This window comes from Elgaria multicarinata, chromosome 5 (assembly GCF_023053635.1).
Source record: "Elgaria multicarinata webbii isolate HBS135686 ecotype San Diego chromosome 5, rElgMul1.1.pri, whole genome shotgun sequence".
Classification (NCBI taxonomy): domain Eukaryota; kingdom Metazoa; phylum Chordata; class Lepidosauria; order Squamata; family Anguidae; genus Elgaria; species Elgaria multicarinata.
The window spans coordinates 49,539,771-49,565,275 of record NC_086175.1 but is presented as its reverse complement, the minus strand read 5'-3'; the positions used below and the strand labels follow the sequence as shown (position 1 = coordinate 49,565,275).

General features: G+C 44.3%; 1 protein-coding gene across 2 annotated transcripts in view; it reads left to right on the top strand.

Annotated features, from left to right (window-relative positions):
* Positions 1-25,505, top strand: part of LOC134399462 (P2Y purinoceptor 8-like) — a 36,800-nt gene that overhangs the window by 8,844 nt on the left and 2,451 nt on the right. The window contains exon 1 of one of the 2 annotated variants that reach the window (XM_063127513.1): positions 2,674-2,721. The exons of the other annotated variant lie outside the window; for it this stretch is intronic. The gene's annotated coding sequence lies outside the window, so the exon portion shown is untranslated. Of the gene's footprint in view, positions 1-2,673; positions 2,722-25,505 lie in introns of those variants that run through there. 2 annotated transcript variants of the gene reach the window in all.

Genomic DNA, 25,505 nt, shown 5'->3' with positions numbered 1-25,505 from the left:
ACCCACCCTAACTTTGGGGAACAACTGAATACATGTGGTGCAAGGGGATGAGCTCCCCTAGGGCATGCCATGTGGACGTGCCCCCACTCTCTCCTGTACTTGGAGGGCCATCAGAGCCCTCCAAAGAGAGTAACCTGGTGGAGCAATGCCTATCATGAGTTGAAGTGAGAGCTTTACTCCTTAGAGCTATCGTGGTGGAGCAATGGCTTTCATGAGTTGAACTGACAGCGTTGCTTCTTAAAAGACTGGTCACTAGGACCAGTCAAATTGTCAGCTGCTTCCCCCTCCCCTGGGCACGTCCCCCTATTGCTGGTAAAAGACAGATATAGCCTTTTTAAAAAAGTTCTTCTTGTTTATTCAGCAACACTGCTGCTTTTAATTCCACCCCTCCTTTGTTTGTTTATTTATTTATTCCATTTTATATGCATTACTGGCTTATCCTTGGCTCACTTCCTTATGCCCCCAGAAATGTCAGCTGCCTGCCTGCCTTCCCTCTCTCCTCCCCTGCCCGCCTCGGAGGGATGTTGTGTGTGTCTGGCTTTGACTCAGGGGAGAAGTCCTTCCTGCGCACAATTAGACTTTTGGAAGTTCCAAATCCATTTTTCAAATGTGGAAGAAGATTCATTTAGGTTGACCTCTACTCCCCAATTCATGGCATGTTGGGATTTCCTTTGAAATGGCCCCATTGAGCTGTCTGCATGTTTAAGCCCCGCCAAAAAACAGGGGATGATGGGACTGCCTTGAGTCTGAGCATGCGTGTGTATCCCTGGATAAGCTATCATGGTGGCGAGTTTGAGATTTTTAACGTGCAAATTGATGGAGCTATCGAAAGGGGTGTGAATGGGGTGTTGGATTTTCATAAATTCCCCAAAAATCAGGGGATGATGGGACTGCCTTGAGTCTTGGCGTGTGTGTGCATCCCTGGATAAGCTATCATGGTGGCGAGTTTGAGATTTTTAACTTGCAAATTGACGGAGCTATCGAAAGGGGTGTGAATGGGGTGTTGGATTTTCATAAATTCCCCAAAAATCAGGGGATGATGGGACTGCCTTGAGTCTTGGCGTGCGTGTGCATCCCTGGATAAGCTATCATGGTGGTGAGTTTGAGATTTTTCACGTGCAAATTGACGGAGCTATCGAAAGGGGTGTGAATGGGGTGTTGGATTTTCATAAATTCCCCAAAAATCAGGGGATGATAGGACTGCCTTGAGTCTTGGCATGCACGTGCATCCCTGGATAAGCTATCATGGTGGCGAGTTTGAGATTTTTAACATGCAAATTGACGGAGCTATCGAAAGGGGTGTGAATGGGGTGTCCGATTTTCATAAATTCCCCAAAAATCAGGGGATGATGGGACTGCCTTGAGTCTTGGTGTGCGTGTGCATCCCTGGATAAGCTATCATGGTGGCGAGTTTGAGATTTTTAACATGCAAATTGACGGAGCTATCGAAAGGGGTGTGAATGGGATGCCCGATTTTAATAAATTCCCCAAAAATCAGGGGATGATGGGATTGCCTTGAGTCTTGGTGTGCGTGTGTATACCTCCATGAGGTGTCATGGTGCCAAACTTGAGGTTTCTAACTTTCACAGAAAAAAAGTTGTATACTTTTTTAGCTTAATGCAAGCCTATGGGGGGGGGGGGAAACGGAGCTCTGACCAGGAAACGGAGCTCCGCAGCGGAGCAGAGCGGACATGGGCAGAGCGGGGGCGGGGCAGAGCGGGCCGATCCGCAAATCGCGGATCTGTAAGAGAAGCGGAGCGGGGGGTCCGTGCACACCCCTAATGCAAACCAGCCCATTTACTACTATAGATTACAGCCACAGTTACTTAGCATATCCATTTACTTGCTCACAGGTTATACGGTCTGAAGGTTACTTTCCAATTTCCACTCCACTGTCTGTACGCAGCCTTCGGTTTTAGCAATGCACACACACACCGATTTGCACTACCCTTTGATGCAAATCGTTTCAACCACTTCCTTATTTCTCGTGGCTTTTGTTTTCTGGCTTGAAATTCTACTTTCCAGTACCGGCCTTTCAGGGCCTGGCACATGCAGTTGCTGCGTGAAGGCTGTTTTCAATCTCTCCACTTGGCAACTGCTTTCACATGGCACACTGTGCAGTGATGCCCTTCGCAGGTCAGATGTTTCTCTGCATTATCCCGTTGAACTGTCTGTGATGCTATGGAGCACTATTTCCCAATCTGGTGCCCTCCAGATGTGGCAGACTACAACTCCCTTCTTACCCCAGCCTGCCATGCTTTAATGCCACTGATGTTCTGGACCAATGGTTGGAGAACCTGGGCCCCTCCAGATGTTAGTCTCCAACTCCCATGAGGTCCAGTCAGAATAGCCAATGGTCAGGAGTAACAGGAGTTGTAATCCAACACCTGGAGTGTCACCCCTTCTGCACTCAGCAGCTTGGTTGTGGGCTGAAATCTCACTTGGCCAGTTCCAAACAGGTCCACTTAGCATCCTCACTTCCTTCTGCTAGGCTTCACATTCATTTATCTATTTAATTACTTTACATTTAAATAAATGCAGTTAAATTACATTTAAATAAATGCAGTTAGTTAACTATTTTGCCACCCTGACCGTTGTTGTTTAAAAAGTTTTTCTTTGTTTCTTTATTACTAATCCTCCTTTTAACATATGAATGGGGAGAAAGACAGAAGGTGGAAAATGCCCCCAGAAGTCTTGAATCCAGAATTACAGAGAACAAAGGTAGGAGATAAGAGAAACACTGGAGCAAACTCTGGAGTTATGGAGTTACTATCGTCACAAAGAATTTGATTATGAATATGTTTTGAAGTAAGCAGAAGAAAAAAATGGCCACCTTTTGCTCAGTGATCTAGTCTAGGGCCAAGGAATGTTTTTGAATTGGTTCTGGGCAAGCACATTGGGGCCGCACATGCCGGTAGTGGGTGGGGCCACCACATCACAAAGTGGGTGGGCCACCCAGTGCTGGCATGCATTTCCAATGGGTTTGCCCAGACGCCCCTCCCCTCTCCTTCATTCACACCTCATCCCCCCCTCCCCTCGGTGCTGTCTATACATCTTCTAAGCCCCATAGTTATACGATGCAGCTGCCAATTTGCAGGGACCGCAGGGCTTTTTCCTGAAGCTGCATGTTAGAAAAGTTGGGGCTTACCCTTACTTTTCCTGAAGAAGTGAGGTCACCACAGCCCTTCTGCTGTGTGACCTTACTCCAGCATTGAAGCAGGTCATTCCGGAGCAGATAGTGACCAGTGATTGATCACTGGACGCTGGACAGAGGGCACGGGGTGGGCCCGATACACAGAATGGCCACCGGAAAGCTTGCACTGCCTCTGCAATCAGGATGATCCGCTGCCATCCCTTAGCAGTAAAACCACGGTGATTAAAGGCAAAGTGTTGGCAATGTGGTGCCATGAAGGCAGGGCCCTGCAATGCATTCATGCATCAAAAAAGCGTCTATTCACAGCAATGGATACTTTTAAAAAGCCCAATTGCAGTGGTAAAGGGACAATTTTTCATCAGGGTGACAGGGGTCAGATCCAAGCAGGGTATATGACACTTTGAAAATGGTTTGAAAACTGTATATGGTGTAGTGACAACTGTTAGTCCTGGGCCCTAACAGTTGTCACTACTGTTATAAACTGTTTTAAAGCAGTAGTGTAGATCCTGTCAGAGTTTGGGAGAGGAGCGTTAGCCCATCTCACCATGGCAGGGATCCCTCCCCTGCACACACTCATATAGTCACTCACATGCAAACTTTCAGATACTCACATACAATCCCATTCGCATGGCCCATCTCTCTCACATCCACTCACCCACACGCCATCCCTCCTGCATTGCAATGAGACTGTCAAAGTCTTCATTGGCACCAAAGGACGCTTTAAAAAAGCCTAAATGCAGCAGGAGAGGGGTGATTTGAAGGGGGGTTACAGGGCTGCGGAGGGCCAGAGGTTCCCCAACCCTAGGAAAGTGTCTTCACAGTGCCACTTTGCCATTCCTCCCTCTTTAAATGCCATAGTATCACTGCCATAGGTTGGGGGTGGGAAATCCCCATGGCAGGAGCAAGCGCAGGCTTTTCAGTGGCCATTCAGCTCATCGGGCCCTCCCCCGCCCTCTGACTGGCCTTCCCACTCTTCTGGCAACCTATCAGCAGTTGCCATCTACCTAGGAACACCCCCAGCTCAACACAGTCGAAGACCACGGTGACCTGCTTCAAAGCAAAAAGTTGGGTTAAGTCTCCAACTTTTAAAATTCAAAGCTTCTGGGAAAAGCCCCATAGTGGCTGCAAGTTGGCAGCTGCGTCATATAATTGACACGGCACCACTGCGCAGCCACCGCAGGGCAAATGATGTGCATAGACAGCCCCCGAGAGACCGCTCCTCCCACCATTATCAGAAACTCGACAGGTGTTTTGTTTCATATGCTGTGCAAAGCAGTCCTTGCACAGCCTCTGAAATGGAAGTGCGCTAAGCCCAGGGCTCCTAAGTCCCTCCACCTACCCAACCTGCAAGAAATCCTCAAAGCCCATTATTCCATGCTGCCTATCTTGGCGCAGTTCAAAATGCAGCTTGTGCCCAAAACACATTCTTTTTTCTTTCTGCCTCCTCCTCTGTACTTTGCAGTGCTTTCTGTGCGGTAAGCCTGACCACAATTTCTTTACACACCCAAATTTCCAAAAAAATGGCACCTGCTAAAACAAAACAAAAACCACTGTCCTTTCTGAGTAGATGACTTGTGTGGCAAAAGCTAACATTGTTCCTGTCCCCCATCCTCTTTTGATTATGCTGAAATGTGAATAATTTGTGTAAGTGGGAGGGGGGAGGAGCAGTCCTAATAAAGCAATCAGGAAGCAGGCTGCAGACATTCAGTAGCAGGGGAGAGGAGGGCAACGGTTTGGGCCTTAGCTAGATGGGGTTTTATCCTGGGGCGCACCCCGGGATGGTCCCTGTGCATCCTTATGACGCACAAGGGATCCTGGGATCAGGGAGCGATGATCCCTCCTTTGCCCCGGAATAGAGCCCTACACTTTGGGCTCGGTTTTTCCGTGGTCTTGGACTGAGCCTGAGACCATGGAACGTGTGGCCCATTGCCGCGGGTCGACCCGGCTGGGAGCCGCACATGGGGCGCAGTGCTCCTCAGGAGTGCTGTGCCCATTGGGGGTAGGGTGGGGGGAGTTGGGAAATTAAATTATTTTTTAAAAAACTTACCTTTCGGCGTTCAAGCGCTCCTGCGCTCCTGTTGCTTTAAAAAAAAATGTTGGGCACGCCGCCTCTCCTCCTGAGGTCGTCACGCCTCACATGTAAATGGAGGAGGGATCTCGTGATAATCACATCGCGGGATCTTCCTTCCTCTGTCGTGGAATAAAAGGTAGGTCTAGCTAAGGTCTTGGACTCAAAGAGCATCATCACACGGAAGGAAATCGCGTTTGCTTGCAGTCACTTCTCCACCAGTGCATTTGTCCCTCATTACTTTCTCTTTTGAATGAGGAAGTAAACAACATGCATGTGGCCCATTCAGTGGGGCCATTTTGATCCTGCTGCTTCTCCTGCACACAGCAGGAGATAGTGGCAAGTTCCATCTCTAAAAATAATTTGGACTTACTGTGGGGTTTTTTTGTGGTGCAAAGAAGGCTAGAAGGGGCAGAAGGGGCATGGGACACAGATCACGTTGTGAGATGGACCAGCAAAATCCATGACTGCCCAGTAACAAGTGTGCAATAAAACACTCATCTGATGATGCCCAAAGTTACTCTTCCATTTCACACAAATGGGGGGGGATTCCATCCCCCTCATCTGTTCCCCAAAGTCTCCCAGCCCCCAGCAGTAGGGGGGGCAACTTACACATTGCCCCAAAATGAAGAAATGCATCACTTAAAAAAAATGACAAAAGAGGATACAGATTTGTATAAAATTTGTATGTCCTAATGTATTTGTGTAGGTGCAGATTTAGGAATAAATGTTATAATTTAAAGGCCTCTTAGGTGTAGGCCTTGAAACACAACAACCTGAATCCTCAGAGGTCCACTGTGAACAATTTGCAGGACACTTTTCAGATAAAACCACTTGTATTCATTCCGACTTGGATGCCATTGTTTTGCCAGAGTCTGATATGGACGGGACTAGTGCATCTAGTCAGGTTATGGATACCTTTCAGCTTGTGCAACCTTAGGATGTGGACAAATTCCTTGGAGGACTGAGTCCAACTACTTGTCCTTTAGATCCTTGTCCATTCTGGCTTTTGAAATCTGCCAGAGCTGGGCTGGATATCTGGACCTCTGAGGTAGTATATGCCTCCTTGAGGTATGGTGTGGTCCCCACAGCTTTGAAAGAAGCTGTGGTGAGACCCTTATTAAAAAAAACAATCCAATGGTTTTAGATAACTACCTCCCTGTATCTAAATTACCATTCTTGGGCAAGGTGTTGGAGCATGTGGTGGCCTCACAACTCCAAGCTGTTTTAAATGAAACTGATTACCTAGATCCATTCCAATAAGGTTTCAAACCTGGTTATGGGACAGAAAGAGCCTTGGTCGCCTTGGTTGATGACTTACGCTGGGGAATGGATCTAGGATGTGTTGGAGGAGAGTTCCATTAAGTGTGCTCTGCACCTCCTACTAGCCTGCTACCGTCAGATGCAGTGGAGGATGTTGTCCCATCCTCCCTATTGAGATAAGATTCAACTGCCGGTCCTGTCAGCTTTTGTACATGGAATGGGAGGCAGTGCCATGTTGTTTTTTGCCTCAGGCAGCAAAATGTCTTGGACTGTTCCTGATGGGGTTGACCAGCTGTAGAGTATCTCTACACAGAAGTCTAGATCAGGGGGTCAAGAGAGAGCTTGGGGCCTGTCCAGATAAGGGAAGGATCTACAATACTGCTTTAAAAAGGTTTATAACAGTAGTGGCAGCTGTTGGGGCCCAGGACACACTCCATAGACAGTTTTCAAACCGTTTTCAAAGAGTCATATCCTGCTTGGTATAGATCTGGCCATGGTCTCTTCCTGCAGTGGTAATGGTATTTTCTTCTTAGCCATTTACTGCAGCTAGCAATATTAATTGTTTTCCCCATCCCTGCACAATGGAAGAGAACGGATATCTAGTTTTCCTTCACACAGAGAAGAAAAACCTTTTTTTTTAATTGTAGGAGATGTGTGCTCAAGAGTCAGAGGGAGCTGAACTATAAAATAAAGTTGGTATTATTAATATGGTTTAAACAAGAACATCATATCACAGTCACATAAAAACAGCACGGGGGGTGGGGGGAATAGAACAACAACAACAAAGTCATTCATATGAAAATAAAAATCCTGCAATCTATAAAGTATGAAACTTGCAGGTGGGTAGGGGCAGCAATAGAATGAACGAAAATGAAAAAGAGGTGTGAATCTGGCAGGGGGATGTGTAATATGAAACATATATATAGCAATTAGTCCTAGAACTTGCTTACATATGGCTTGTATGGGGACAGAGTAGACATCACCCTTTCAAACCGCAGGGACCAGTTCTTACCAAATAATCCAGGAACAGGAATGATTGAATCCACTATTGATTTACTTCTGAGTAGTGCTATTAACACCAATAACAAAATGGTGGACTAAGCAGGTTGTGGGCTGTAATCTAAACAGGGATGGGCACCATTTCTATTCTTGGTGGCTATAACAGCTATTCTAGTCACTTTACCCTGCATGGTTTGGGTCCAGGTTACCTGCAGGATCGCCTTCTCCCATGCAATCCGCCCTGCACACTTAGGTCCTCTGGGAAGAATTTACTACAGTCAGCCAAAACAAGGCTGACAACTGTTACCCAGAGGACCTTCTCTTCTGCCACTCCCAGACTGTGGAATGGCCTGCCGGGAGAAATTCATTGACTTAATAGTCTTTCTGAGTTTAAGAAAGCCACAAAGACTGATCTCTTCCGACAGGCCTACCCAGATGCATTTTAAGATTTCTGATTGTTAATATTCTATCAGTTTTATATGTTTTTAATCAGTTTTATGGACTTCATGTAATTTTTGTCTTTAATGTTGTTCCCTGCCTCGATCCAGAAGGAGAGGCGGGTAAGACATAATTTTTAAAAAAATTATTATTATTATTATTATTATTATTATTATTATTATTATTTCTATGTACAAGCTCTAGAAAAGGGCATTCCCATGTCTTGCGAGACTTGAGCCACAAGACTTCAGTGAAGCCTGCATAAGACCTTGTCACACATGGAAATCCCCACAACGATCCTGTAGGTTAGGCTGAGAGATTGTGACCCTGTTCAGATGACACGCTAAGCTATGGTGGTTAAGCATTTTGAGCTAAAAATTATGGCTTAGTGTGTTGTGTGAACCATTCCTAACCATGGTGGCTGCATAACCACAGTTTAAACACGCTCACTAATTATTTGCTGCAAAAGGGTTAGCTAGGGTGACCTTATAACCGAATTTGCCCAGATTTGTCTGGGTTTTTGATGACAAATCCGGGAGGGGAAGGGGAAATCCGGATTTTTCTGAAGAGCAGCTTTAATGGGAATTAACTAAAATGCTTATAACTCCGTCATTTGTTAAGATAAAGACATGAAACTTGGCACAATGGTAGCTCGTAGGAAGGGCTTTAGTCATACCAAATTTGAAACAGATCAGTTCATCCATTTATTTTTTTAGATTTTTTTTAAAAATTGAGGTTTTAAAATTATTATTTTTAAAATCGTCATTTTTAAAGATAAAGAGATGAAACTTTGTACCATGATAGGATTTAGGTAGAGCTTTAGCCACACCAAATTTGAAACAGATCTGTTCATCCATTGATTTTTTTAGGAATTTTTTAAAAATTGAGGTTTTTTAATTATTATTTTTTAAACTGTCATTTTTAAAGATAAAGAGCTGAAAGTTGGCACCATGATAGCTTTTAGGTAGAGCTTTAGCCATACCAAATTTGAAACAGATCTGTTCATCCATTGATTTTAAGGAATTTTTAAAAATTTGAGATTTAATTTTTTTAAATTATTATTTTTAAAGATAAAGAGATGAAACTTGGCACCATGATTGCTCTTAACAAGGACTTTAGCTATGCCAAGTTTGAAACAGATCTGTCCATCCATTGAGTTTTAGGATTTTTTTTAAAGTTTGAGGTTTTAAAATTATTTTTTAAAAATGACATTTTTTAAAAGATAAAGGGCTGAAAGTTGGCACCATGATAGCTCTTAAGGAGAGATTTAGCCATGCCAGGTTTGAATCAGATCTGTTCATCCATTTTTTTAAAGGATTTTTTAAAAAGTTTAAAGTTTTAAAATTATTGTATTTTAAAACTGCTGGAGCCATATCCTTCGAACTCAGGTTGTCAAACCTCCTCTTTGGGGTTTTGCATATTGAGCAGTTTCAGCCCTTGGCATTAAGGGGATCTCCAGTCTTTAGGTAAACTGCCACAACACCCACCTTAATGTTAGAGTAGAGAAACTTGTGACAATTATACACAAGCTTTTTTAAAAAGTTGGAATTTAAAAAAGCCAGCCATCCGGCCGGCCAGTAGCAAACCCTGTTAACAACAACAGCAGCTTGCAATGAGTGAAGACACAGTCAGAAAAGATATTTGAGGGAAGGGGAGACTGTATCACACAAAGCATAGCAAAAGCTTCAAAGTACAGCAAAACCTACAAAAGTAGGAGTGAGTGAAGTTAATTTCAGATACACTGAATCTCTCACTTGTTCTTTATTTCAGTGATTTTAACATTAAGATGCTATGTAGAACAGATTTGTCTTAAATGTGTGCTGTAAAATCAGACATGTGACCAAGGCTATGTTCGGGTAGACACGCCCCCTTGGGGGCTGACCATGTTGTCCTCCTTTTTAGTTTCCAAAATATGGTCACCCTAGGTTAGCGGCCTAACCATGGCTTAGCATGCCGCCTGAACAGGTCCAGTGAGTCTGTTTGCATATCATGGGAAGCCACTTCCATCTACTGCAAACAACCTCTGATTGGCCTGATTGGAGATTATCAGTATGGTGTGCTAATGTGGACTGATTAACAAATTAACTGCTGGGATTTTTAACCCTGAAGCAACCCATTGTTCTGGGTTCACATGTCACACTGACAACCTCTGATTAGAGCTTGTTTACAGAAACCAGAAGTGGCTTGCAGGCAGTGCACATCCCCCACAAATCATAACTCATAATTTGCCACCATTTCTCCTTCCCCCATAATACTAGAACCTGGGGTCATTCCATGAAGCTGATTGGTGGGAGATTCAGGACAGATAAAAGGAAGTACTTCTTCACACAGTGCATAGTTGAACTATGGAATTCACTACCACAAGATGTAGTGATGGCCACCAATTTGGATGGTTTACAAGGAGGTTAGATAAATTCCTGGAGGAAAAGGCTATCAATGGCTACTAGTCCTGATGGCTATGTGTTACCTCCAGTACCAGAGGCAGTAAGCCTATATACATCAGTTGCTGGGGAACATAGGTGGGAGGGTACTGTTGCACCGTGTCCTGCTTGTGGGTCCCCGGTCGACAGCTGTTTGGCAACTGTGTGAACAGAGTGCTGGACTCGATGGACCCTTGGTTTGATCCAGCATGGCACTTCTTACACTCCATTGTTCTGACACACACACACACACACACACATACTGCAAGGCACAAAAACTGCATTTAGGTGATGTAGGTGTAAAATCAATTCTAAGTTCTCCTTTGATTTTTCCTTTCCATCATGACAGCCAGTCACCATTTTTGTGCCATCAGCCATGCAGTGTAAAGGCAAAGGGGCCCTTTCTCCTGCTCCTAAACATTAGCAGGTATTTTATTAGCTTGTTTTTAAAAACTGTGCACCAGACAGTTTGCACATGATATGATCTATAAAAAGGAAGTTAAATCCATGCTCAGCAGTCAAAGCAGTCTCTTTGCCTTGTGATGCATGGCTCTTTAGAAATATTTCCTGTTGCAAGTGTATAAAGTTTTCAGTAAATGTCAAGCCCGGCCTTACTATTAGGCAGAGTGAGGCAACCACCTCAAGCCGCAGATCCTAGGGGCAGGAGCAGCTGCAGCATCCCTTGGCTGTTCCTCCTGAGGGCCCCCCCCCCAGGCATTACCCTCTCTTGGAGGAGAGAGTTGTGTGTAGCACTTAGAATGCAGAAAAAGGGAGTTCAATAGCCCACCACTTCTGGTCTTTGGAATCCACCTTTAAGTCAGGGAATAGGATGGTGGCGGAGATACAGTTTGCTTTTTAGGTGGCGGATGGGTGGGAATGACACATAGCTGCTCCTTTTCTCGCAGCAGCATCAGATCACGTGCCATCAATAAACACAAAGCATTTGTAACTGAGAGGAGTGCCTTGATTATAAGTTGGGTACATTACAGAGTTAACATCTGCAGAAAGGGTCATGTGCTAGGGAGTGATGCCTCAGAGGAAACCACATCCAAGGGTTATTTCACAGCTTTTTGATATTGTCACTGTGGCTGCTGCAAGAGTTATGCTTCACTCATAAGCTTTGTTCATCTTGTGGGGCATGTCTAGTCCATGTTTATCCATGTTTGTATCTATGTCTGGGATGCCACTTCTGGATTTATTGTGAGAAAGAAGTACTCATTTCCCCATAATTTTCCTTGCAATGTCTGGATTTGACCCTTCAGGCCAAATCCAGCCCTCCTGCGATCCTAATGTGGCTCTCCTAGTGGCCATGACCCTTTTCCCTGGCCCCATGCCCTTCCCCCCAAATTCCAATCATTTCGAGGTTTCCCAGCTTTTATGGAGTCCCCCCCCCCTCAATTCTAAAAGGTTGAAATGCCTCTTCATTACTGGCAGGAAGAGCTTTAAGCTAAACTATGCTGGCATTTTTGGTATCTTTGGCCTTGCCCCCTTTGACTTTGGCCCCATCGGCTACTGGAACTGAGCTCCTGGGAGCTTTACCACCAAAATGAATTTGGCCCTCAAGCTGAAAGAGGTTCCCACCCCTGTTCTAAGAGGGATTGGGAAGGACATTGTTTTATGAAAAGCTGATGCAGAAGGAAACCAGGCTCCTGTCCCTTTAATAGTTGTATAGAAGACAGAAAGCCCTGGAAGGTGTCAATTTCGGGAGACTTGAACGGCAAGCAGCACAGGCCAAGATATATTTTCTCTTCTACGTAACAGTTAATTAGGGATGTGCTCCGCTCCGATTAGAAGCGGCGAATCAGAAGCGAATTGGCCTGCTCCGCCTTGCCCAGAGGCGGAGTAGAAGCGGACCGGGGACCCGTAGAAGCAAGGCAAAGAGAAGCGGCCATTGGCAGAGCGCTTCTCTTTACGCGGAGCGATCCGATCGCCATTTTGAAAAATTTCGCCCATAGGATTGCATTGCGGAAAAGAATCGGGGATAACTGTGTTGTTTTTTAAGCTATCTTTCTGAAACTTATTGTGCTTAGAGAGTCATGGATGGGGGTCATTTTGAGCCTACTCTCAGCTCTCTGCGTGCTGCGGTTCGTGTGCTAGAATTTTTGGAAAAGTCGGGAAAACAAACAGGGACAGCGGGTAAACCGGCAGTTTTGTTTTTTTTGAAGCAATCCTGATGAGAATTGATCATCTCATGAAGCATCCTCTAATCCCAGCGTTGGAGGGAGGGGCCTAAGGCAGAGGCACCCTCAGAGCTTTGAGCTCTCAGCGTCTTGTGGGAGTTGCGTTCGTGGGGAGAGGAGTTAGTTAGGTGCTGCTGCTGTGTTTGGAGATAGATTAGATTTAGCTTGGCATGTGTGTGTCTTTGTTTGCTTCTTTCTGACTTTTTGCTTAGTTTGCTCTGTGTTTTTCCCTTACTTTGATTTAATATAAACTTTATTTTTAAATTTTGGGGTGTTTGTTTGTTTGGTTGGTTCCCCCCCCTTCCCTCTCTTAAAGCCTGATGTGTTTCTTCTCAATACAAAAAATACCAAAAAAAAAAATTATTCTCTATTTCTTCTCTCTGTTACTTGGACTGTGTGTGTGACTGTGTTATTGTGTGAGTGTGCTGTGTGCACTGTTTGTGAAGTGCAACAGCCACAGATTGAGCATTTCAAATCCTGTTTGGGCAAAGCATACACACTTCTTCTCCCATTTCCCTATATATAGTATTAGTAATATTCTTATACATATTATTATTAGTATTAGTATTATATTCTTATACATAATATTATAATTAGTATTAGGGTGGCATCTGGGAGGGTGCCCGCTTCAATTTTTTTTATCTGTCAAACCGTCGGAGAACAGCCCATGTCTGCAAATGGGGTGTCCGATTTTCATAAATTCCCCCAAAATTAGGGGATGATGGGACTGCCTTGAGTCTTGGCGTGCATGTGTATCCCTGGATAAGCTGTCACGGTGGTGAGTTTGAGGTTTCTAATGTGCAAATTGACGGAGCTATCGAAAGGGGTGTGAATGGGCTGCCCGATTTTCATAAATTCCCCAAAAATCAGAGGATGATGGGACTGCCTTGAGTCTTGGTGTGCATGTGTATCCCTGGATAAGCTGTCATGGTGGTGAGTTTGAGATTTCTAACATGCAAATTGACGGAGCTATCAAAAGGGGTGTGAATGGGGTGCCCAATTTTCATAAATTCCCCCAAAATCAGGGGATGATGGGACTGCCTTGAGTCTTGGCGTGCATGTGTATCCCTGGATAAGCTGTCATGGTGGTGGGTTTGAGGTTTCTAACATGCAAATTGACGGAGCTATCGAAAGGGGTATGAATGGGGTGTCCGATTTTCATAAATTCCCCAAAAATCAGGGGATGATGGGATTGCCTTGAGTCTTGGCGTGCGTGTGTATACCTCCATGGTGCCAACTTGAGGTTTCTAACTTTAACAGAAAAAAAGTTGTATACTTTTTTAGCTTAATGCAAGCCTATGGGGGGGGGGGAAACGGAGCTCCGATCCGGATCCGGAGCTCCGCAGCGGAGCGGAGCGGACATAGGTGGAGTGGGGGCGGAGCGAAGCTGCCCAATTCACAAATTGCGGATCTGTAAGAGAAGCGGAGTGGGGGGTCCGTGCACACCCCTACTGTTAATGGCACAACAGCCCTGTCTCTCTTTTGCATCTGCTTAACTCTATATTGTTCCTATACTTGAAACAGTGTAGGGTAACCATATGAAAAGGAGGACAGGGACCTGTATCTTTAACAGTTGGGTTGAAAAGGGACTTTCAGCAGGTGCCATTTGTATGCATGCAGCAGCTGGTGAAATTCCCTCTTCATCACAACAGTTAAAGCTGCAGGAGCCCTGCCCTCTTGACCAGATAAGACTGGGTGCCTTTTCCCAACTAGAGCTGGTTTGGAGTAGGTTCTCCAACATTCTATTTGAAATGGAAGGCTCAAGTACTTACCTGCTACTTACATAGTGTGGCCTGCTCTGCCAAGTGTCTTTACAGAGAACAGTCCTCTGTTAGAAGGTGCCCTCTATTTGAAGGGACATAAAAGATAAAGAAGCTTATGAAGGGAGAGCAAAGGCCTTTAATTTGGCCATCAAGGGCCAGCCTGTTGACGTCGGAATGCACATGCAGGCCTACAACTCACCTGGAGGGTGTCTATATGCTTTGTACCCTGATTCCCTAAAAACCCCATAGCATCGCTGCTGCAAGGTGGAATTGGGAAACCTAGATGGCAGAAGGAAGCATTGGCTATTTGGCCAGAAAAACCTCCGCACTGGGGGCCATTCAGCTTGCCAAGTCTGCTCCTTGCTCTGTGTGCCCAGGCTTGCCTTGTACTGGGATCCAGCCTAGGAACGCCCCCAAACCAAAGCCACTAGAAACAGACAAAATAAACAATGTGGTGGCATCGGAGCAATCAGAAAAGTTGCAGTAAAATGACACTGCAAACAAGTGCAGTTTCAGGGGTAAAAGCCCAATATGGCTGTGAGTTGGCAGCTGCATCATATAAACAATGCAGCACCACTGTGTAGCCACCATGGGGTTAATACAGTGTAAAGACACCACCCAGGTCACAATCTTCCGTGCTATGTCAAATGTATTGTATCTCTATTTAAACTATAGTAATTAGGTTGGGTCCAGATTTAGCCATACTTACAGTGGCTCAATGAGATCAATGGGATGTAAGGTAGGCATGACAACCTTAAGTCCTGTTATTTGCAGTTGGTTTGTCTATCTACATCTGGATCCAACGCAATATTTCTCAATTTGCATCTGTACTATAAATTAGCACACAAGAAGCGTCATGCAAATTTGTGCCTTCTTTTGTGCTTATTGTAAATGATGCATTTCCTCCCCTCTCTCCCTGCTCTCTTTGGCAATGTGCAAGTGGCTACCCTAAGCAGCTAGCAGGCATGGTTTCAATCAGCAAACTGGTCACCTCCTTTTTAGTACATCTTGCAAGGCGGCGCAGTGCGGCAGTCTGTGTTTCAAGTGGAAAGTGACGGACATATCTCCCATGAGTAGACGGACTGGTGATAGGGTGCCTGGCTTCCTCTTTTAAAACAACAGGCTCTGGTGCCTCTCCATAAGTCATTTCAGTACTGCTCGTTGTATGTGGGGAATGCAATCTTGCAAAGAGCAATACAGTAACACAGCCAGGACAACCAGAGCAACAAGAGGTTACTTAGGTGGTATACTATAGTTGTAATATTTGTTTCTATGGGTAAGTGTACCATAGTTACAATGTTTGTTTGTTTTCCATTCATGGTGGCTCTGCAGAACATTCAGAGCATTTTTCAAACTTGTATTAAAGAACAATGAAAACCACAACAAAACTTACTATTTTTTAAAAGCTTTCTATCCTGTTTCTTCAGTCCCCATACCAGGACATTCAAGGCAGCTCACAATGCACATAAATAAAAAACACACAAAGCAGACATCTAAAACGGCACACTGGCCGATAGTAGCAAAGATAATCACAACAGAGAAATCAGCAGCAGTTTGGAATACATTACCAGTAGTGGTGAATCAGTAAAAGAGCAAGGACTTTCAGTTGCGGTCCAAGGGAAGTACCTTAGCTTTGTGGTGGAGCATATCCTTTGCGTACAGATGGGTCTCAGATTCAATCTTTGGCAGCTCCAGTTCCAGTTCTTTCTTTCTTTCTTTCTTTCTTTCTTTCTTTCTTTCTTTCTTTCTTTCTTTTTAAAAAGGCGGGGGTGGTGGTCAGGGACATACTTCTCTCTGTCTGAGACCCTGGAAAGCTGCAGCCTGCCAGAGAAGACAATATTAGGCAAGGGACACAAATAACCTGAATTCATACAAGGCAGGTTCTTAGGTTCCTAAACAGCACCAACTTCACCTCTTCCCTAAAAATAAGTAGGGAAGAAGCCAAATGTGCTTCCTTGCTCAAGAAATTCCAGGGTCTGGGGGCCATTACTGATAAGGCCCTTTGTCATGTTCCCATATACTGTACTTCAACTGAAATTCAGGCCATTGCTAGATGGGGCTTTTTCCCAGGGCGATCCCCAGGATCAGGGAGGCATGATGCACAAGGGATCCCAGGATCAGGGAGGGATTATCCCTCCCTTGCCCTGGGATATGACTCTACACTTTAGGCCTGCTTTTTCCGTGGTCTCGGGATGATCCCGAGACCACGGAAAGTGTGGCCCACCATCACAGTTTGTCACGGCTCCTTGCAGTTACTCGCGAGGAGCTGGGACCCGTGCAGAGCCCCATCGGGGGTGGGGTGGGGGGAGTGGGAAAATATTTTTAAAAATTAAAAAACACTTAACTTTTGCTCACTAGCGCTCGTGCGCTCCTTCCTCTTTAAAAAAACACGCCACAAAATGGTGGGCATGACATCCTCTCCCTCTGAGGTTGTTGCGTACCACATGTAAACAGAGGGGGCGATTTCGCAATAAAAATATCGTGAGATCTTCACCCCTCCATTATGCTAGACCAGTAGGTCTAGCTGAGGCCTCAGTGTACTTCAGCGATACATAGATCAGGGCCTCAATGATATACGAAATGCATCTCCCCCTTGGTTCCACATACAGTGGACAAAACAGCATGTAATGTGCAAGGTCCTCAACTTGGCCACAGATGTGTGACATCCAGATGCCTCCCCTCCAAATTGGCAGAGGGCATCACCTGAAACTTTAGTTAAGTAAAAGCCCTGTGAATCGGAGGATGAGTCAAGGACTGGGTTCACACAACCATTGAGGCTTATGGCACATGATGATGCATGCTAGGCACCATTTGCCTAAGTACCTCTAATTATGGGGTTTGACATGCCATCAGGCCTGGGGTGGCATGGCTTGATGGAGGGAGAAACAACTCACAAATAGCCCATGGGCTGTTTACACCAGAGTGATCATGCAAAAAGGCCCAATGTTTTTTTTTGGGGGGGGGATTGGCTCCAGAATTATTGCTTTTGCTCTTAAGAAACCAGAGTAAAGAACAGGAATCATGCTCCCGAATATTCCTCGCTCTGTGATCGACACCCACAGGGCACAGGGGACTGCTGTATACTGCAATTTCAGGAGTGCCATTGCAGGAGCACATGTGCCTGTTAACCGCTTGTGCATGTGGATCAGCAGAAGTGCTGGGCAGATGATGCAGCAACGGACAGAGAGATTTTTTAATGACTTGTGCGGCCTGAGGGGATAGGAACTCCATCGGATATGTGTTCCTGTGCAGAGATATGTTTGTATTAAAACACACACAGAGACACGGCGGTAAAACTTGACGATACCCATCCAAAACTTGTGGCAATAGCTGACAGGTCCACTACTGCACACCTCCAATATCCATGCACATGCCCCTCACAGCTGATTGGCTGTTCACTGAGCCCAGAACTCATGGTGAACAGCAACAACCTTGCAAAGGTGGGGCACACCGCAATTGTTCTTTGGAAAGGAAGCAAGAGAACCCAAAAAATTGCGTCAGAAGCAGTCGGATATTCCAGGAAAACTGAGAGGGGGAGATGAGATCACCATGAACGTCATGTGCCGTTAGTGATGACTGCAATACGATCTTGCAATAAATGGCTGGTGTAGGCTGCCCCCTTAGTTTCTTAGGACAGCACAAACTCCACAAATCAGGCTCCATAGGCAGGCTATATTTCCTTGCAAACTCTTGGCAGTGCTATGCTTGGCAAGGTGGGCATCATCCATTCTGTCCGTATCTGAAATAGAGCAGATTGATCCCAGCAGCTGAAATATGTTTTTCACCTGAATGGATGGAGAGAGAGAATGTGTGTTCCAGAATGAAGATGCCACCACTGAGAAGGTCCTGCACCTTGTCCCCATCAATCAATCCAATAAGTAACGGGTTTAGCGTATGGTCCCTTTTGATGATTTTTGTGCAGCTATTATGGTAATATCAGAGGAATAAACATAACATGTCTGAAAGATAAAAGGATATGTATATGAATCACATCTGTAGTTTCCTCATTATCATTCAAGGAAAAGTGGGGGAGGGAAATGTTTGGCAGATACATATAATCAAAGGATAATTTGAGTCTGTGTTGACATAAAAAAAATGTTCATACCGCAGATGTAATTCTGGGGGTTTTGTGGCCAACCTCTGGCTTCTGCATTTGAAAATTAGTAAATACATAAAAGGTATTCCTGCAATAAAAATGGCACAAGATGACAACTGACAGAAAAGAAGGTTCAGAAACTCTGTATACGTGGAAAGCTACAACCAACGTTTAATATGCAACATTATCTTATGTAGCCAAACACACTGGACCTTTCTTTGGAATTCTTGAAGATCTGGAACCAAACTAAAATTATGCATAGCTATATATAACAATCCCCTGCTGGGCATTTTTAAGAAGGAAAAGGAGGAGAAATGGCTGGGGGGGGGGCAGGAAGGATTAACCCTTTTCATGCGGGTGGCTTCTCTGCTCCAAAACAACCCCCAGGGATTCCCTGTCCCATGGAATTCTAAATGCATAGTTGTCTTTGCAAATTGTATGTGTGATTGAAAACTGGCAACTGGCAAAGTTTTGGTTGAAAGAAATCCAGCCAGAAACCAGATAACAGAACTGTTTCTCCTTCAGTTGTGAATAGGAATATTTCTAGGTTCTGTGTATGTGGAATGCATTTATCTTATTCCCCCACCCGAAACTATATATTCCCCCCTCTCTCTTAATGATAAAAACATGCAATTTCATTTCAATCCTAACCTGCAGACCTGCTGGCTAGATGAGGTTTGGATGGGATAGAAGTGCTCTGCTGGAAGAGAGGGGGGATGATGATGATGATGATGATGATGATGATGATGATGATGATGATGATTCACCATTTAGGACAGGAGCCCTCCCAAGGTGACAAAGGCCCCGGTATGGCTGCAGAAATCTTTGCAGGTGTAGAACTACTGCTGCTTCTGCTGGCAGTAGGCCCCAAAATGGGGTGTTCCGGGGGCATGCCTGGATTGCGTGTTGGAAGCAGCCTTGATTCCTCAGCCTCTTCATTCCTCCAAGAGACCCTAAAATTGCCTTCATCAACTATACCAGCCTGGAACTGGCATAGTGAATTCTCCCCTGTTTCTTTCACCAGTGGGGTGGGGAGTCAAAACAAACAAAAAAGATTCAATGTATTTGGTTTTGGACCCGTCCCCAATTGGATCTGCCAATTCACACACATACACACATTTCCGTTTTATGCTCAAGAGTTGAAAACTTAATTGTTTCTTTATTGCTGTTTTCTGTAAGCCAGTTTTTCCCAGTCTGGTGTCCAACACATCTGGAGAATAAGAGGTTGGAAAAAGCTGTTGTAATTTTTTCAATTTTATTAAACATTTAATGAGTGATAAGGACTGTCACACAGCACTCAAGGTATGGGCACCTTGTTGATTTTATACTGAGATATTGTAGCAAGATAGGTGCTTCCAGATGGATGGCTCCTAGTTCCACCAATCAAAAGGCATTCTACACCAGCTTTTCCACCTTAACAGATATTTTCTAGTATGAAAAAAGCCAGAAGAAGCCATGGCTGGTTACAAAGGAAAAACAGCATTATATGGACCCCTCATAACATTCCGTGCTTAAGGCAGGGTGATTGCAGGATAAAAGCCTCATCTGGAAGTGCCTTATTTGTATTATATGTCATATCCCCTTCCTAACAGTTTCCAATATCAACATGTGTGAGACTCAAGTTGTGAGACTCAACATGCGTGAGACCCTGATGAAAGTTGCTTGCTTTGATCAGGTGATTCACACTGTGATTGTAAGATATCCTTCTTCAGGCAGAGTAGATCATTTTGAGTCCATCACTATGGGGTTCTTTCCCCCCGCCCCTGCCAGTTTGATTTATTCGAACACAAATATAATCTGAAGTCAGACATATGCAATGGAAGTCTCTGCTTATAACATCTTTGGTTTCATCACTGAGGTTGACCTCTCTGTATCAAAAATTAACAATGTACAATTATAATCATGGCTTCTTCAAATCGAGTTATATGAAGAACTGCAAAAAGGAAGCTATTTGTCATTTACCAAAATACTTAATATTATATATATATATATATATATATATATATATATATATATATATATAATCTCAACACATGGTGTTTTCTAGAATGAACAAATCACTGGATCCTTTATTTATTTATTTATTTATTTATTTATTACATTTTTATACCGCCCAATAGCCGAAGCTCTCTGGGCGGTTCACAAAAATTAAAACCACAATAAAACAACCAACAGGTTAAAAGCACAATTACGAAATACAGTATAAAAAGTGCAACCAGGGTAAAACCACGCAGCAAAATTGATATAAGATTAAAATACAGAGTTAAAACAGTAAAATTTAAATTTAAGTTAAAATTAAGTGTTAAAATGCTGAGTGAATAAAAACGTCTTCAGCTGGCAATGAAAGCAGTACAGTGTAGGCGCCAGGCGGACCTCTCTGGGGAGCTCGTTCCACAACCGGGGTGCCACAGCAGAGAAAGCCCTCCTCCTAGTAGTAGGGTGACCATATGAAAAGGAGGACAGGGCTCCTGTATCTTTAACAGTAATGTAGAAAAGGGAATTGCAACAGGTGTCAATTGAAGAGGGTGAAATTCCCTCTTCATCACAACAGTTAAAGTAACACTAGCTATAGTAGAGTGGCCAGATACAAAAGAGGGCAGGGCTTCTGCAGCTTTAACTGTGTTGATGAAGAGAGAATTTCACCCTCTTCAATTGACACCTGCTGAAATTCCCTTTTCTACATTACAGTTAAAGATACAAGAGCCCTGTCCTCCTTTTCATATGGTCACCCTACCTAGTAGCCACCTGCCTCACTTCCTTTGGCAGGGGCTCATGGAGAAGGGCCCCTGTAGATGATCTTAAGGTCCGGGCCAGTACATATGGGAGGAGGCGTTCCTTCAAATAGCCTGGCCCCAAACCGTTTAGGGCTTTAAGTGTCAATACCAGCACTTTGAATCGGGCCCGGACCTGGACTGGCAGCCAATGAAGCTGGAAAAGGACTGGCGTAATGTGATCTCGCCGGCCAGTCCCTGTTAGTAGGCAGGCTGCCCTGTTTTGTACCAGCTGAAGCTTCCGGACCGTTTTCAAAGGCAGCCCCACGTATAACACATTGCAGTAATCCAAGCGAGAGGTTATCAGAGCATGGATAACTGTAGCTAGGCTATCTCTGTCCAGATAAGGGCATAGTTGGTATATCAACCTAAGCTGATAAAAGGTGCTCTTTGCCACTGCGTTGGGCAACTTCAAAGCTCCTGCTCTCTCCTCTTATGGTTCTTGATCTTCTAACTGAACTTGGACTGGGCAGCCCCTCAAATAGAGGACACTTTCAAATAGAGGGCAGTCCTCTGAAAGTAAGACACATGTCCAGTCTAAAACTATCTGAATGGGAGACTGGATGGAAACCATATGTAAAACACTATGAGCTCCTTGGACAAAACAGAGTTATATTTTAAATGAAAAAAAAGTTTTAGGTTGGACGTGTGTCTTGCTTTACAGAGAATAGTCCTCTAGCTGAAAGTGCCTGAAAACATACCCATCTGTTCCCATTGTGTAAAACAGGAGCAATAGTGACCTGCTTCATGGAGGTTGTTGTATATCATGAATACTGTGCAGGGCCGGCCCTACCATTAGGCAGAGTGAGGCAGCCACTCTGTTAACCAACTTTAGGTGTCATGAAAATGCAGCAAATTGTTAGTTATTTAATTTATTACAGTTGCATTTTTACTACCAATTTTTACTGCGGATTTTCTACCTCAAGTGCTGAAATAACTTGGCTGTTTTCGGATACTGTGTACTTTGATGTGGCTGGGTGAGGGCACCATTTGCAGCTCTGTCTCAGGGAGCAAAATGCCTTAGGCTGGTCTTGATAATGTGACACATTTTGGAGCCCTGGTCAAGTAACCCATTGTGTGCCCATGAAGAAATACTTCCAGGTAACTCCTGAGTTAGCCCACTGAAACTCATTACACATGGAGCAGTCTTTGTAGATCGACCAACTTAATCCTGTCCCCACAATATATCCCTGTAAAAAATCCAGAGATTTTCTCTGCTGATATGTGATCTTGAGGTATTGGATTAACATAATAATTTGGGTAGACATTCTGATTCTTGAGCAAAACTTTTTTAGGGGCTATTTCCAAAGTGGTGAATAATGTTCTTTAGGTCACTAGTTTTCGTCAACCACTGAAGTAAATATCTTGTGTTTGGTATCAAATTAAGGGTTTTCAGAAGAATCAGAATGTCTACCCAAATTATTATGTTAATCCAATACCTCAAGATCACATAACAGCAGAGAAAAATCTCTGGACTACATTTTTTTTTTTACGGCGACTGGATTACAGGAACTTACTGCGACTTTTCCTGCCGGAGTAATGTCAACACAGAAGGTGACCTCGCATTGGTTGCTGGAAGCCGGACAAGGGGGAATGGACAGGCCTAGTGAGTTGAATGGCTGCCAGAAACCCCACATTGCCTTCCTTCATCTAGATAACTCACCTCACCACAGGCCCCTGGATGCACAAGAATCCAAGCTCATATACTTATGGAGAAGAATAGGCTCCTGTTCTTTATTAGGGGTGTGTAAAGTGGGTCTTCTCTGCCTCGAAATCTGATCTGGAGCTCCATAGAGGTGATTATCTGCCTTGATTTCAGAACTCTTCCCTCTCTCTCTCCGCCTCGTCGAATTACCCTTGAAGAACCATTCAGTATTTGGGTAACTGGTATTAACAGAAATGCTTGCAGCTCCCTCATTTTTAAAGATAAAGTGATAAAGCTTGTAACAGTGATAGTGTTTAAGGTGAGCTTTAGCCCCACCAAATTTGAATCACATCAGTTCATGCTTTGATTTTTTTAGGAATTTTAAAATGGAAATTAACAAAATGCTTACATCTGCATAATTTTTAGAGATAAAGAGATGAAACATGGCAAAGTGATAGCTCTTAAGGAGGGCTTTAGCTCCACCAAGTTTGAATTAGATTGGTTTAAGCCTTGATTTTTTTAGGAATTTCTTTTTTAAAATCCCCCACTCCAGCCTTCACCAACTTGGTGCCCTCCCAATCTATTGCACCCAACCACTGAAATAGTAGTTTCCCACTTCCCTAAACACTGTGATTGGAGGAGGACACCACTGTGGCTATTCCTATTGGTTAGCCACAGAGGTCAATATGAAAGCTACCCTTCACCCCACTCAGCGTCTTCCAAATATAGAGAGACACACAGCTGGTTAATTCTGGAGTCTTTAGAAGTTCCAATTGGGCATGTATTTGATGGGTTTGGAAGTGGCCAATCTCTGCTCTGGAAGATTGAATGCTCCGTGGATTTTTGCGGTTACCAGGTAATTCCAGGGCGGAGTGCACACCCCTATTCTTTATAACTGGGCACGGTAATGGACTGGATGAAGGCTAAAAAACTGAAACTCAATCCAGACAAGACGGAGGTACTGTTAGTGGGTAGTTCATCTGTCCGGCGAGGTGATGTTTGCCCTGTCCTGGATGGGGTTGCACTCCACCTGAAGGATCGGGTCCGTAGTTTGGGGGTGCTCTTCGATCCAGAACTGTCACTTGAGGCACAGGTGAACTCAGTGGCAAAGAGCACCTTTTATCAGCTTAGGCTGATATACCAGCTGCGCCCTTATCGGGACAGAGATAGCCTAGCTACAGTTATCAATGCTCTGATAACCTCTCGTTTGGATTACTGCAGTGCGTTATACATGGGGCTGCCTTCGAAAACGGTCCGGAAACTTCAACTGGTACAAAACAGGGCAGCACGGTTACCGACAGGGACTGGCCGACGAGACCACATTACGCCAGTCCTTCTCCAGCTTCATTGGCTGCCAGTCCAGGTCCGGGCCGATTCAAAGTGCTGGTATTAACATTTAAATCCCTAAATGGCTTGGGGCCAGATTATCTGAAGGAACGCCTCCTCCTGTATGTACCTGCCCGGACCCTAAGGTCATCCTCAGGGGTCCTTCTCTGTGAGCCCCTGCCAAAGGAAGTGAGGCAGGTGGCTACCAGGAGGAGGGCCTTCTCTGCTGTGGCATCCCGGCTGTGGAATGAGCTCCCTAAGGAGGTTCGCTTGGCACCTACATTATATGCTTTTAGACGCCAGGTGAAGACCTTTTCATTCTCCCAGCATTTTAACAGTCTATAAATAAATTTTAACTTGGTGTTTTAAATTTGTAATTTTGCATTGCTGCTGTTTTTATCTGGTTGAGCTTTTATATTGTATTTTATATTATGGTTTTATACTGTTGTTTTATACTTTGAATGTTTTTAATTTTTGTGAACCACCCAGAGAGCTCTGGCTATTGGGCGGTATAGAAATGTAATAATAAATAAATAAATAAATAAATAAAACTCCTTAAAGAAAATATCAAGTCAGTGTGCTTGCCAAACAGTCTGGCACATGGATAAGGCCAGTCTTCAGATTAGGCAAAAAGAACTAACTAAACTCTGTTTCCAATTCAGTATATTTATTAAAGAACAAAGAAGAGAAAACGAAATTTATCATTAGAAAGCTTAAACTTAGCAGGAGCACAGGGTGGCCAAGTATCCTCTTTTACACAGGAAAGTCCATTGTTTGAAGTGCTGCCAGAGGATTGTCCTCTATTTTGAAGATGTCCTCTATCTGAAAAACTGTCCAGTCCAAGATAAAGAGCCATCAGAAAGGTTAGCAGGGGCCTTGGAGTTGCCCATTAACAGTTAGCACCTGAACCGCAGACTGAGCAAAGCACCCAGGACAGCAAGTTACAGTATCCATATTATGATGAAATGTGCTGTATTTCTATTTAAATAATAGTAATTATTTCTGAATTTGTGCATGTGCGTGTGCACACACGCACATATATATTGAGCATAGGCTTTTTTTTTCAAATTGCTGTCTTCTTTTGTTCTCTCTTCTGGCAATTCATAAGTAGTCACCCTAACAACTCATCAAAGCAGCTGTGAGTAGTGGGAGGAGGGGAGGGACGAGGTCCAGTTGGGACTCCTTGACTCTTTGCCAGCCACTTGGAAGACAAAGGAATATTTTATCAACAATGGTATTTCTATGGGGGCCAGGGAGGCAAAATTCAAACTGACCAATCAGTGTCTTGGGATGACCTGATCATGCATCCTATAGGTGATTCCTGCATGCACCTATTTAATATAAGGCTGAGTCATGAAGGGCTGAAGAGGAAGAATCTGCCT